This window comes from Canis lupus, chromosome 17, assembly GCF_003254725.2.
Source record: "Canis lupus dingo isolate Sandy chromosome 17, ASM325472v2, whole genome shotgun sequence".
Lineage (NCBI taxonomy): Eukaryota > Metazoa > Chordata > Mammalia > Carnivora > Canidae > Canis > Canis lupus.
Window position 1 is genome coordinate 3,035,397 of NC_064259.1, and position 13,027 is coordinate 3,048,423.

Here is a 13,027-nt window from a genome sequence, read left to right on the forward strand (position 1 = left end):
CAGGAAGCTCTTAGGCTGTACTGCAGGGGACGGACTTCCTCAATGGGGAGGGGGAGACAAGGAGGAGGATCAAGGATAACCCGAGTCTGTGACTGACCCTCTGGTTGGTGAGGGGTTTGGAGTCCCTGAAGGGGTTCTGGATCTGATCTCAGAAATAGTTTGCAAAGCCCATTAATGGTCAGCCACAGGACTATGAAATCAGAGTGAAGGGCTGGGTTAGGGTGTGCATTTGGGAGCCATCCCCACAGTTGGGGCCTCCATCTGGGGGCTGAGGGAGCTCTCCTGGGGGATAGACAGGGAGGGAGGAAGCAAAAGAGCCCAAGGCTGAGATCCAGGACACCTGGGTATGGAGAGATTAGGAAGGAGGGTCCATAGACTGAGAAGGGGATGGGGAGGAAGAAGGACAGTGGGCAGAACAGTCTCACTGGAGCAAAAGGAAAAGAAGGGTCTCAAGATGCTGCCAGTGATGGGTTCCCAAAGCTGTTTCCCAGCCACCAGGAGAAAGACTAGCCCTTAGCCATAGGCATTGAGTTGCAGCGGTCACGGTCACTGCATGCCCAACAGTGCTGCTTGGTAGGGAGCCTGACCACGGAAGGAGACAGCGGAAGAGGACAGAGCCCATGAGCCCATGAAGGCACGGAAGAGCTCAGAGGTGTCCGGACCCCTTACACAAACGAAGAGCTTGGCTTCTGACCGGCACTGGAATGATCCATCCACTGACCAGAGGACACAGAGCAGAGGCAACGGGAGCCTCTTCTGACTGCCTAGCAATCAAAGCAGTCAGCAACCGAGGAAGCGGAGGGCAGAGAAGGCAGGGGCCCACCTGCGGGATGGAGGGTGACTGGCCTAAGGACTCCCACTAGGGTGGCAGGTCGGAAGGCCCCCGTGAGGCTGGAAGCCACCCTGGTAGATGGACGCTTGACTGTGGAAGGCTGTCCATCAGTGGGCCTGCGGTTTGTCCTGGGAGTGATGGAGGGAGAGAGGGTCAGGGTGGAAGCGTCTGGGGGGTATAACCGGGACGAAGGGAATGACACACTGCAGACAAGGGGCCCTGGGCTTCTGGGTTCGGGGGACTGTGGACGGGGTGGGGGTGAAGGTGGTTTGCATCAGGGCACAGCAGCGGGAAAACTGGAGATGTAGGAGACAGAATTAACAGCTTGTTTGGATTTTTTCTTTTATATATAATTCTTGTCTTTTCTTCTTTCCTAAGTCGGGACTATAATGTGTCCCATCTAGTCACTATGGCGTGTTATATGTTAATCATTTTCAACTTTTTCCTGCTTTATCTTCCAGTACATATATGGTGATTAGTTGTCTCTTATACTGCTTTTAATTTTGAAGAAATATCTAAAATATTATGTTATTAAACAGTAATTTTTCCTTTTAGTGATTTTTCTATGATACTTGAGTTTTGATTTTCATAAAAAGACTGTACCGACATTTATCTAATTTCTTTTTACATTTGTTTTGTGACTTCGTGACATGAAAATCTGAATCTTTTTTTTTTAATGATTTTATTCATATGTTTGGGTGGGAGAGAGAGAGAGAGCACAAGCAGGGTCTATAGCAGGCAGAGGCAAAGGGAGAAGCAGACCCCCCATTGATCGGGCCGCCCAACGTGGGATTCGATTCCAGGAGCCTGGGATCATGACCTGAGCCCGAGGCAGACGCTTACCCGCTTGAGCCACCCAGGATCCCCGAAAATCTGAATCTAAAATGTTTGTATGTGTGTGTATGTGTGTGTGCAGCCAGTCAGAAAATAAGCAAATCTGTACTTAATTGTTTATTTTCTAACTGCTGGTTTTTTTTTTTTTTTTTTTTTTTTTTTTTTTTTTTTTTTTCTCCAGCAACATTTAAGTGATCAGTTTCGACTTCTTCAAGTTAGTTTAGGTAACTCTGCTATTATCCATTCTAGTAATATGAAACCTTGAGCTCCCTAAAAACTGTGATATTTAAATTACTAGAACAGCTCTTTCATTATTTTGAATAAGTGGAAATATTACTCAATAATCTCACTCATTGTTGAACAGCATATAATGGAGGCAAACCGTAGGAATTCACAGCAAAATGATAATGACATTTTGAATCATCAGTTATTAAGGATAAACTTACTTTCTAATACAAAAGGAATTAAATCAAAATAGAAGCCATTCAGAGAACCACTTGTTCCTTCCCACTTCCGTCAAGCATGCTTTATAGACAGTGCACATTTATGTCAACACTCTGCAGATGAAACAGCGAGATTATCTGCACGAGAGCTGCAGGCACGCTCCAGCTCAATCCAACATCTCCTATGCCTCTCCCAAGTTCAGAGCATCTAAAAAATATTCAAATCAATGTTGGCCAGAGTTTTACTTCACTTCTGATATTTCTTTTCAATAAAAATATTTCAGTATAATAAAAGTCAAGTCAAATTTGAGCAAATACGATTTGTAGAATGATTATAGCAAATGATAAAATTGATTTGCCTGAACCACCAAGTCAAAGAATGTCAGAAAAAGCTGAAGATGATGAAGATGATGACGTGGAGAGCTGACATTTTTAAAGAACATCATTATTTGCTAGATCCTGTGCAAAAAATGATAAAAATGTCACTTCATCTCCACAACATTACAGTGAGGCATGTGCTTTTATTATGCTGTTTTAGAATAACTTAAACTGACTTTAGGGGGAAACACCTAAGCAAAAAGAAGTTAAGTAAATTGACTATGATCTTTCAGGAGAAATAGAATAACCAGGGATTGAAACCAGGTTGTCCAGATTCCAGCATCTAGGATTTAAGTACATTGAATAGCCCGTGTCTATTATGGTATTTTACCTGCAGTTTTACAAATGAGAAAACTGAAGCACTGTAACAACTCTGCTCAATATTATACAACCTTCGAACGATACGGTATTTTGTGGAAGCACACACACAAAATACGCTTATGCAGTCTACGTATAATTAACATCATACCTCATGTACTATAGTTTAATATGTTCAAATAGGAAGATGTGAGCTGAGATGCTCATAATTGGGTTACCTGTGTAACTCAGGAAACTTAAATGCATATTCATTCCTAAGTGAAAGAAGAGAATCTGAAAAGGCTACCCACTGTGTGATCCCAACTCTAAGATGTTCCGGAAAAGGTAACAGTATGGAGACAGCAAGAGCAGTGGGTGCCAGGAGCTGGGGGAGCGATGAATAGAGAGAAAATAGAGGAGTTTGGGGACCAGAACTACTTGGTAGGACACTATAATGGTGGATACAGGTCATCATCCATTTGTCCAAACCCATAAAATGGACAACCTCAAGAGTGAACCCTAAGGTCAACTGTGGACTCTGACTGATAGTGACATGCCAGTGAGGTTCCTCACTGGTGGGGGATGCGGCTGGGGAGAGCCTGTGCGGGTGTGGGGACAGGGGCTGTGTGGGAAACCTCTGTACGTTCTGCTCAATGTTGCTGTGAACCTAAACCTGCTCTCAAAAAATAACATCTTAATAACAAAACAAGAAAAAAATCACGGAACTAATACATTTTGATGAAAAAAAAATGGAAGAATTTTATATTTATGGAAGAGAAAGACTTAGAGAATAGGGTATATGGAGAGAGAGAAGCTCTGGGTCAGAAAGCCAACATTTGAGTCCGGCTCTGCTGTTCACCACCGTGAAACTGCTAGCAACTGTGTGTCTTTTCTTGGCCATCAGTTAATATTCTCTCTAGGGGTCCAAATCCTTCACTGAGTTCTCCGTGAGACACCTGGGACACAGGCTACCTGCCAGGTGCTCTCCTGGTCATAGCCTGCAACATCAACACTATGGAGATAATTTGGATATCTTAACCACTGATCACTGATTAAACTCCAGTCATAAATCTCAACTTGACTATGTTATTAGTATTAATAAACTAGGATTCACATACAAATACACTTGTTAGTATTAATTTGATATTAAACAAGAGGGTTTGCAGTAAAGAGAGTCCAAGTAAGGCTGTGGAGGGGCTCTGGGGTAAGTCATCTGGCACAGGAGAGGCTGGTGGGCATTGTCACCCGGGACAGGAGAGAAACCGTGGGGGTGGGAGGGAGGGCAGGACCAGGGAATGGACCTCCCAGTGGAAAGGATGGGGTTGGCCGGTCACACCCCCTTGCAGAGACAGGGAGGGTGGCACAATTCTGTTGGAGAGCACAGGGAAAGGGCAGGTGCCACGTTGCAGCCAGAAGTTCTAGGAGCATGACTCTTGCACCCCGGGCGATACTGAGGGCTCCTCCTGGGGGGGTTGGTGAAGAGACTGGAGTCCCTGAGCTCCTCAGGGTTAAAGGTAAAACACAAAGCTGCACTATTGTCTTTCTACTTTGTTGTTCTGATCTTTATTGATCTTGGTATCATCTGGAAAATACCGTTCGGAGTCCTTTCAGAGGCAGCAGCGAAAATAAATATACGTGCTCTCAGACATCGGCAATCGGGTAAACTTTTCATTTTTTCACTGATTTGTAAAACTTCTTCAACCAGAATAAATTTTGGTAAATGGAAAACAGCTTTAGAACCAATAAATGGATAAAAAGGAACAAACATGTGTCTATTTTTGATTACTTTAATCTATTACCCAAGGACTAAATCTTTTTTTTTTTTTTTTTTTTAATGGCATCTCTCCGGAGAGAAAGCCCAGAGCGCTGGTGTCACCAAGTGAACCTGTCAATCCCTCCACGCGGCCACTCCCTTCACTGTCCGCCCAAATTCCACCTTTAATTAAAGTGAATTTTGTGATGATCTGTGCCCTTTTCATCAGTGAGCTCTCAGGCCGCATTTCACATTTCGCGCTGCCCAGTGGAATCCGTGTACCAAGAGTGTGACACAGAAGTGTTGCTAGCAGGGTCTCTTAGATTTTTCTAGCAACCCTGTGAACCTGAGCTGGTTTTCTTTCAAAATCTACCATGTCCTCAGACTTTAAGGAATGGCTTTCCTTTCTCAAGGCCTTCTCTTTCCTTTGACTATCTTGTTAATACGCTACAAAGAAACTAGAGATTTGGTTCTCATCTCATAGAATTTAGTAAAAGCCAAACCAGTTATGGAAAAACGTAGATAAAACCTTTACATTCTGTAGCACTTCGCACAAATCCCTTAAAATAGGACATTGAAGGAGAGAGCTTGCTGTTTTTATTAACACGTTTCCTTTCTCAAGACTCTAAAGCAATTTGGAAAGGAGTTTCTTAAGGGAACATATTTTGGAAATACTCAAACTGACCTACAGTATTTCTTAAATGTTTCTAGAAGTACATTCTACTGAGATTTTAGTGTTGTTGGAGATTTGTGTTTCCCTCTACATAGATCTCTTCAATAAAATACTGTGAGCAAGTGAATATACACAGGGAGGAAACTCTGCTTGCTTTCCAGACAATCTTCCCACCAGGCTTATTGCTAGGAAAACATAGGAAAACAGAAACACACACACACACACACACACACACACACACACTATATATACACACACACTATATACCTTAGCACATACACCTGATTACCAAATAAGCTTTACCTTACAATTTTTATCACACCCCTTCTGATTCACCAAGACAGAGCACACTGCAAGAAACAAAATTGAGGCTAACTGAGATGAATATGAGAGAAACTGATACATATCAAGAGACAGATCATGGGATCTGGGTGTCCCAGGAGGCCATGGGTGCAGAGCTGTGCTGGGTCACAACGTATAGGAACCATGCAGGATAGTGTGATACTGCATTCAAGGCAAGATGATGTTTTGGGAAGACATTAGAGTTTTCAGACATTAGAGTTACTCATAGCTTTGGGTATTAACTCCACCTCTTCAAGTTTTATGACTCAAATCTCGTTATTCAATTCTCTAAGGCTCTCTACCCAAGTGTGATGCATGAACAAGTGTGCTCAGTTTACCAGTCTGGAGGATTCTCTAACATAATAAGTGTGTGTAAAGTGACTGCCCTGTGGAAGGTACTCAATCTACGGTAACATTCTTGTTTTATTATCATCATTATTATTATGCTCCACATTATCTTCCTGAGAACTCAAGGGAGTGTACTACAGAAGATTTCCTTGCAGATATTCAAAATTAAATGCTTATGCTTGAAATATTAAGGTTCAATGATCTGAAAAATTCACTTATGTGATAAACAACGTTCTTCAGAGCTTTTGAATAAATGATGTGTGAATCCACATAATTGTGTTTTTATAGAACTTGCTCTTGTGTGTACAATATAAATTGTGAGGCATGCATATGCATATCTGTGTAAGCATGATGTTGCATTCAAACATATTTGTATTAATTTAATAAGCATTAGGTATTTAAAATATTCCCAAATATACATGAATTTGTCCCAATGCATGAGTGATTACAAATAAATTAGAAAAAGTAAAAGCAGTTATAAATAATTATATATTATATATGTATATCACACACATAAACACATACATAGCCAATGTTTAACAAATATTTATTCTGTATCTTACAACACAAATTTATAACATTTTCCCATCAAACTTTTTATGTAATATCTCCAAAATCATGTAATATATCACATTTTAGTAAATGAAGATGATGGGATAGAAGTTTCTACATTGCTGCCTTCATTTGGTTGACTTCTCTGGGTAGTTTCTAGTACCAACAGGAAACACAGTACATTCAGGGCCTCATATGAGGATGTGTGCTCACACAAATACACAGACACAAGTCATCATGCACACACACACACACACACACACACCCCAAAAACTCCAGATAGGGTCACAGAAATGAATCCGAGTGGAAGCTCAGAGCCTCCTGCTGCAGCTCCAGGCCTAAGGCTCCCAGCTGGGCAGGAGGGCACTCTTCCTGTAGGGTCACCCCTGTGAGTTCTGGGGTGCCTCGCTGGAGCCCCTCTCTGCTCACCCACTAACTCCCGGTCTTAGCAAAGAGCACAATGAGAGTGAATACTTCAAAAATTGTTATCAGGTATCCAGTGTGACTGTGAAAACCTAAGGCCTTAAATCAACATAATCTTTTAAATTTGTAAGTGAAATCTGAGACATGCATATTTCCCCCTAAATTCTCAAATCTCAGTATTTATTTATTTATTTATTTATTTATTTATTTATTTATTTATTTATTTGTTTTTAATAAACCCTGGTAATGTAGGAAGGTACAGCATGGTCTTATTGTGCCTGAAAGAAGGTACTAACCTGTGAACCCTCATGCTGCGACAGTGTCAGTCACAGAAGCAGCGGTGTCCACTCACTACCTTTGTCGCTTGACCTTAAGACTATGGAGATGCTCTTGAGGGGTCCCTCTGCATCATTGTCCAACTTCGGTTAAAGACTATGAGTTTCTGCAGAGTGGACACCTCCTCCCTTCCTGGACCCATGCCTGAGAATACAGGACCCAGGTGAAGCTCCAGTGCATGAAGGGTCCACCGGGGAAACGTGAACTTAAGGAGAGGTGCCCGGGGGCCCCGGGAGGGGAGGTGGTCGAGGTCTGCTTTTGCTGAGTACTGCCATGGTTTCTTATGTCAAATCCAAATTGGCCACCAGGAGAGAAAAACCGTCTTGGTGTTCAGGTGCAGCCGGGCACACGTCAAAGTTGTCAAGGTAACTGATAGTATGGAAGGCTCCCTCTGTGCCAGGCATTGCGTGTGTAACATGGAGACCAGGCCCACGAGAGTCCTGTGTCTAAACCTCACTCCATGGAATCTGGGGCCTCAAGCGCTCACAGTGGGCTCCCTTCCTCTGCCAACAGCAGGAGGGGGCCTCAGCTCTGCTTGGCAATCCCCGTTTATGAGTCTCTTGTAAATCTCCATGATCCCAAATGATCTTCCTGGTGAGTCTTTGTGGAAGGCAGGGCAAGGATTAGCCCCCTTTCCATTGATGAGAAAAACGGGTCTCACAGATCCACTGAGACCCATCCCATGTCTCAAGGATGTAAAGTAGTGAAATCAGGCCCTGAACCTAGTTCTCTGGGTTCAAAATCCCAGACTGGGACATTTCTAATCAGTTGTTGGAATATAATGAGATACCTGCCTTTTAGTTTGCATTGTTTCACTGCTTAGTTTCTGGATTTTCCTCCGCATGGGAGTGAGCAGGGTGTGAGTCCTGTGGTGGCTCAAGTGATGCCAGGCTGTCCACTCAGATCTGTTAGCTGGAATATGAATCAGCAGCCGCCATCCAGAGCGGTCCCAGGTGGAGAAGCAAGGGCATTACTGATGCTCTTACCCAGATTTCACTCCCTGAGTACATAATGGTTATTTGTTAAGTGAGGAGATGAGCTACCTACTTGTAGGCAGATGCTAAGAGGACACCCCACCTCAGCCTGTCCCACAGAACAGTTCAGCCCAACCCGGGGAAGTAGAAACATGGACCTGCTCTAGGATGGCCAGCCCCCAATGGGTCAGCTGCTTTCTGAAAAAGAATGTGAGGTTCTTGTCCCACAGCGGACCTCAAGTGTGACAAAAGAGTGTCCTGCGTCACAGGGAGATGGACAGTCACTGCTCAAGAACCAGGAGACCCAGCACTTTGCACCAGCGAAGCTGGACGCCAGGAGGTTGGCAGTGCCGGCCCTCCCCTCAGTCTGAAGTCCTTCGATCTGGAGGCACAAAGTTACCCTGAAGATCAACACGGAAAGGATGTTTGCCTTTCCCGTAAGCTCCTGGGCAAATGCTAACTCACCATGAGCTACTAGTCACAGACCCCCCGCAGGTGAGGCTACCCAGGACGCGGCCGTGTGGGGTGCACCAATGTTCTTCTCAGGCCTGGGGCACCTTAGAATAGTATTCCTCTGCCATACACTCTCCTAAGGATCTTGGGCAGCACGGGCTTTCTGGAGAGCAGCATGTTGCCTCACGTCCGTGCCATCAGGGTGACATGGGAAAGCACAGGGGGGCATCACCAGGAGGTCCTGGGGATGGGGGCCGGCCTTTCCTGGAAGTCCTCTGGGGGAGGCCCAAGTCTTTCCTTCAGTGAATCATTCCTCGATGCACTAGACCGAGACCCAAGTAAAACTATGCTTCTTTCTGCCCTATGCCGTAGCCCTGCATATGTCCGAGGACATGTGGTCTACACGATCCTGTATAATCTCTGGATAAGGTTTGACCCATTACAATTTCTTTTGAATTTAACATTATCTCAAGAAGGAGCTGTCTCTGTGTGTGCATGCTCTGTCATGCGTGGGATCACATATGTGTGTATGTGTGCAAATATACACACATTCACATGCATCGTGTATAAACACACACATGCATATGTGTAATTTAAACCTGCAGGAGTCAAATCTAACTTGAAAAAAGTACTTCTGCTACAGAAAGTCATTTATTGGGATGCCTGGGTGGCTCAGCGGTTCAGTGTCTGCCTTTAGTTCAGGGGTGATCCCAGGGTCCTAGGATCAAATCCTGCATTGGGCTCCCCACGGGGAACCTGCTTCTCCCTCTGCCTCTGTCTCTGCCTCTCTCTCTGTGTCTCTCATGAATAAATACATAAAATCTTTTAAAAATATAAGAAAGAGAGAGAGAAATAATGAGCACAAGCATAGGAAGTGGCAGGCAGAGGGAGAAGGAGCCCGATGTAGAACTCCATGCAGGACTCGAGCCCAGAACCCTGGGATCATGCTCTGAGCTGAAGGAAGCTGCTTAACAGACTGAGCCACCCAGGGGTCCCAGAAAATCATGTATTTATCCAAAGATTATATAGTGAACAATAATTGAATGCAATACCTTATCGGGGATACTTAAGTGAAAGAGACAGAAAATTTGCCCGAGAATCGTGAATTCAGAATACAACAATATAATAAACATATTAATACAATTACATCCTTACAAATTCACTTATTCCTCTCAGCCTCTGAGTTATATATTTTTACCGACCTGAGACGTTTGGAATGAGCATCAGATAATTTAAAAAGCCAACAGAAAAGCAATTTGCCATCCATTCCCTCCACTGCCATCTGCCCCTGTTTGCTGGCTGGCATCCGATGCATGTCTGTGATCCTGTCGTTCTCGTGCGTGCTTTCCAGACTCATCGATCAAAGCCTAAAGGACATCCATATTTCTAACAAGATCAAAGTCCGGAGCGACTAGACCATAACCTAATGAGACGTAGGCCTCTATTGCATTGGCTGCTGCCCAGTCCCACTAACCAAATTTGTCTATTGGTTATTTTCTGTATTCTTTTTGCTCCAAGTGGTCCCTCTCCCAAGTTCTGTAAACATCTACCCCACGCCTCTGCCTGTGTACCTGACCTCAAGAACTTTAAGCTCTTTTCTTCCCACAGGTGTCTCTTCCTTCCGTCTACTCAGTCGGCCGCACAGAAATCTAGAATTCTTAAGACTCCTCTTTCTCCTCCCATGTCCACTCATTTGTCAGGTGTCAGGATGTACCCCCATGAGCCTCTTCTGGAGGCTTTCTTCATCACCTGCTAGGTTAGAACTTCCCCATTGCCAGCCTGCGTTTGTCCATCTACCTTCTTTGGTTCCCATTTCCCTTCCTTTGCCTCTTTAACCTCTCATGTGTATGATCCCTGGAAAAGCTTTCTGGAACACACATCTTTTCATGATAGCTCCCTGCTTAAAGCTGTTTGGATCTGTTTCCCTGGTCTTTGCAAGTGAAGAGCACCAACTTTTGCACAGCAGCAGTACCATGCATGACATGGCTCTGTCCTGTCTACCCAGGCCATCGTTGTGAGCAACATCCAGTCACCATGACTTCCATGTCTTAGCACTTGCTAGTTATGGGTCTCCCTGTGTGACCTTATATACTGTAAGCATGCTAAAGATGACATTTGTTTAATCTTTGAACCTCCAGCACATGGCATGATGCCTCTTTTAATAGCATCTGTTTTAAATGAGGAATGAATGATCAAAAAAAAAGGCATAAAATGCATTATTTTATGAAACATTTTTTTTGCGATCAGCAATTAGAATTTAAGGATTATTAAGAGATGGCATTTATTCTTAAGTAATAGGCCTAGCTCCACAGCTGACAACAAAGTGGCATTCATCAACCTTGTCACTAGTGACATGAAGAGCCTGATCACCCTTAGTTGTGTGTGGGCTGTCCTGGAGGATATTTAGCAGCATCTCTGGCTTCTACTCTCTAGCTGCCAGAGCATCCCCTCCCCTCCCACCAGCTGTGACCACCAGAAACGCTCCAGGGACTCCCCAAGGCATAAGAACAACCCCCTGTTGAGAAGCATGGCCATCAAGGCACCCGTTAGTCTCAACACCATCACCTGAGTAACATCATCATTATCATCAGGACAACAGCAGCAACACATTGAACTTGGAAGGGAAGGCAGGTGCTAACCTTCACGTTATTTTTCTCAATATACTGTTCTCAACAGCTCAGGAGTTAATTCTTATTATTATCCTTGCTGTGCAGACAAGCAGGCCAACCTATAGGGAGGTGCAGTAGGGATACTGATGCAACAAGGGATGGCAAGTCTTGTCTGTGGACAATGTGCTTCTGGTCCAGGCTGTGCTCTTTGGCCATGCGGGACGGCCCTGCAGTATTTGTTTTTGTAGAGTAACCAAATTGCAGCCCCCAGAATTCCCATCTTCCCATTTCAGCTCATTTCCCATATGACATCAGTCTTCTGAATATCTATCTATCTATCTATCTATCTATCTATCATCTATCTATCTATCTATCTACAGATCTATCTATCTATCATCTATCTCCATAGTGACTGATGCTTGGGAATTAAAGGATGGATACATGTTTTCAGTGAATGGAAAGACAATGGAATTTTGGTTTAATATCTAAGATTGGGACTAGAAACTGTTTTATTTTTCTCTTTGCTAAGATTTTACCAACATTCCCAAAGGGCAGAGTGCATATGAGAGACCAGGGCTCTGAAATTCTGGAGTCCTTAGATATTCATCTCAAACTGCTCCTGCTCATCTGTTTCACCCTATCTCTTGTTATTAATATATTGATGACGTCTGTGACTGAATGGCAATAGTTCTAATAAGGGAAGAATGTAGGAAAACATGCATTTTTTTCAAAGATTTTATAAATGCAGCTGCCAGAATTTTTACATATGATAATAACATGATTAGAAATATAATTTAGAGCAAAAAACAATAGTGATAATTATCCAAGTGTCTCTTCAAAAGCTCAACACTACATAAACACATAACTAAGTATCAATCAGTCAAATGTCTTAATTCATCTGAGGGCAATAGGCTTTTTAAATTAATTTTGAGGACTCTAAAAAATAAATAATTTAAAAATTCTCCATGCAAGTGGCTATCAAATAATCACATAATAATGATATCACGATGTCTTTAAAATAAGAAAATTTGAGTACAAAGCAAACTACACTTCAATTTTATACAAAGTGGAAGAAACATCAGCAAGAATTGATCACTAAGTCAATCAGCCGACATCTGGGCGTATAGTCCAGCACTTACATAGAAGCACCTTCTAAAAATTTAGAGTGCAGGTTTGAATACTCCATTTCATCTTTTTGAGCCTCGGTTTAGCATTCATATTCAGAAGAACATAAGCTTTCTAAAACTGAAGTTTGACACAGCTAAACAAGGTTATGTCAAATCTTCCTAATCTCAAGTGCCTGATCTTTGGAACCCTGAATGATGTATTGCTTCCTGGTGCTTGTTATCAACTTCTGTTCCCATCCCCAGCTTCATTACCCCATTGTGTCTTACCAAAAAATAAAATAAAGAAAAGAAAAGAAAAGAAAAGAAAAAGGAAAAAATTCGTAGAATACTGGCATGCCATTTAAGGATTCCATATCTTTGTTAAAATTCTTTCTAGACTGTTCTCTGTCATACTGCCAACCTCTATCCTGAATATATTGAAGAACTCCTGTTCCATCTTTGAAGATTTAGTTCATGCATTCTTTCTACCATCATTGTAGGTTGTCTCTAATTCTATTTTAGCATCCAGAGAGAGGTTGAAAATGCTCACCAATAGGCTCATGTTCCGGGGGCTTCCTGAGGTCAGAGAGAATTTTCACTCATCTCTTCATGCCCAATGCAACGTGTCACACCTAACACCTAGTCGTTGCTAGTTACATAGCAGTGTCCTGAGT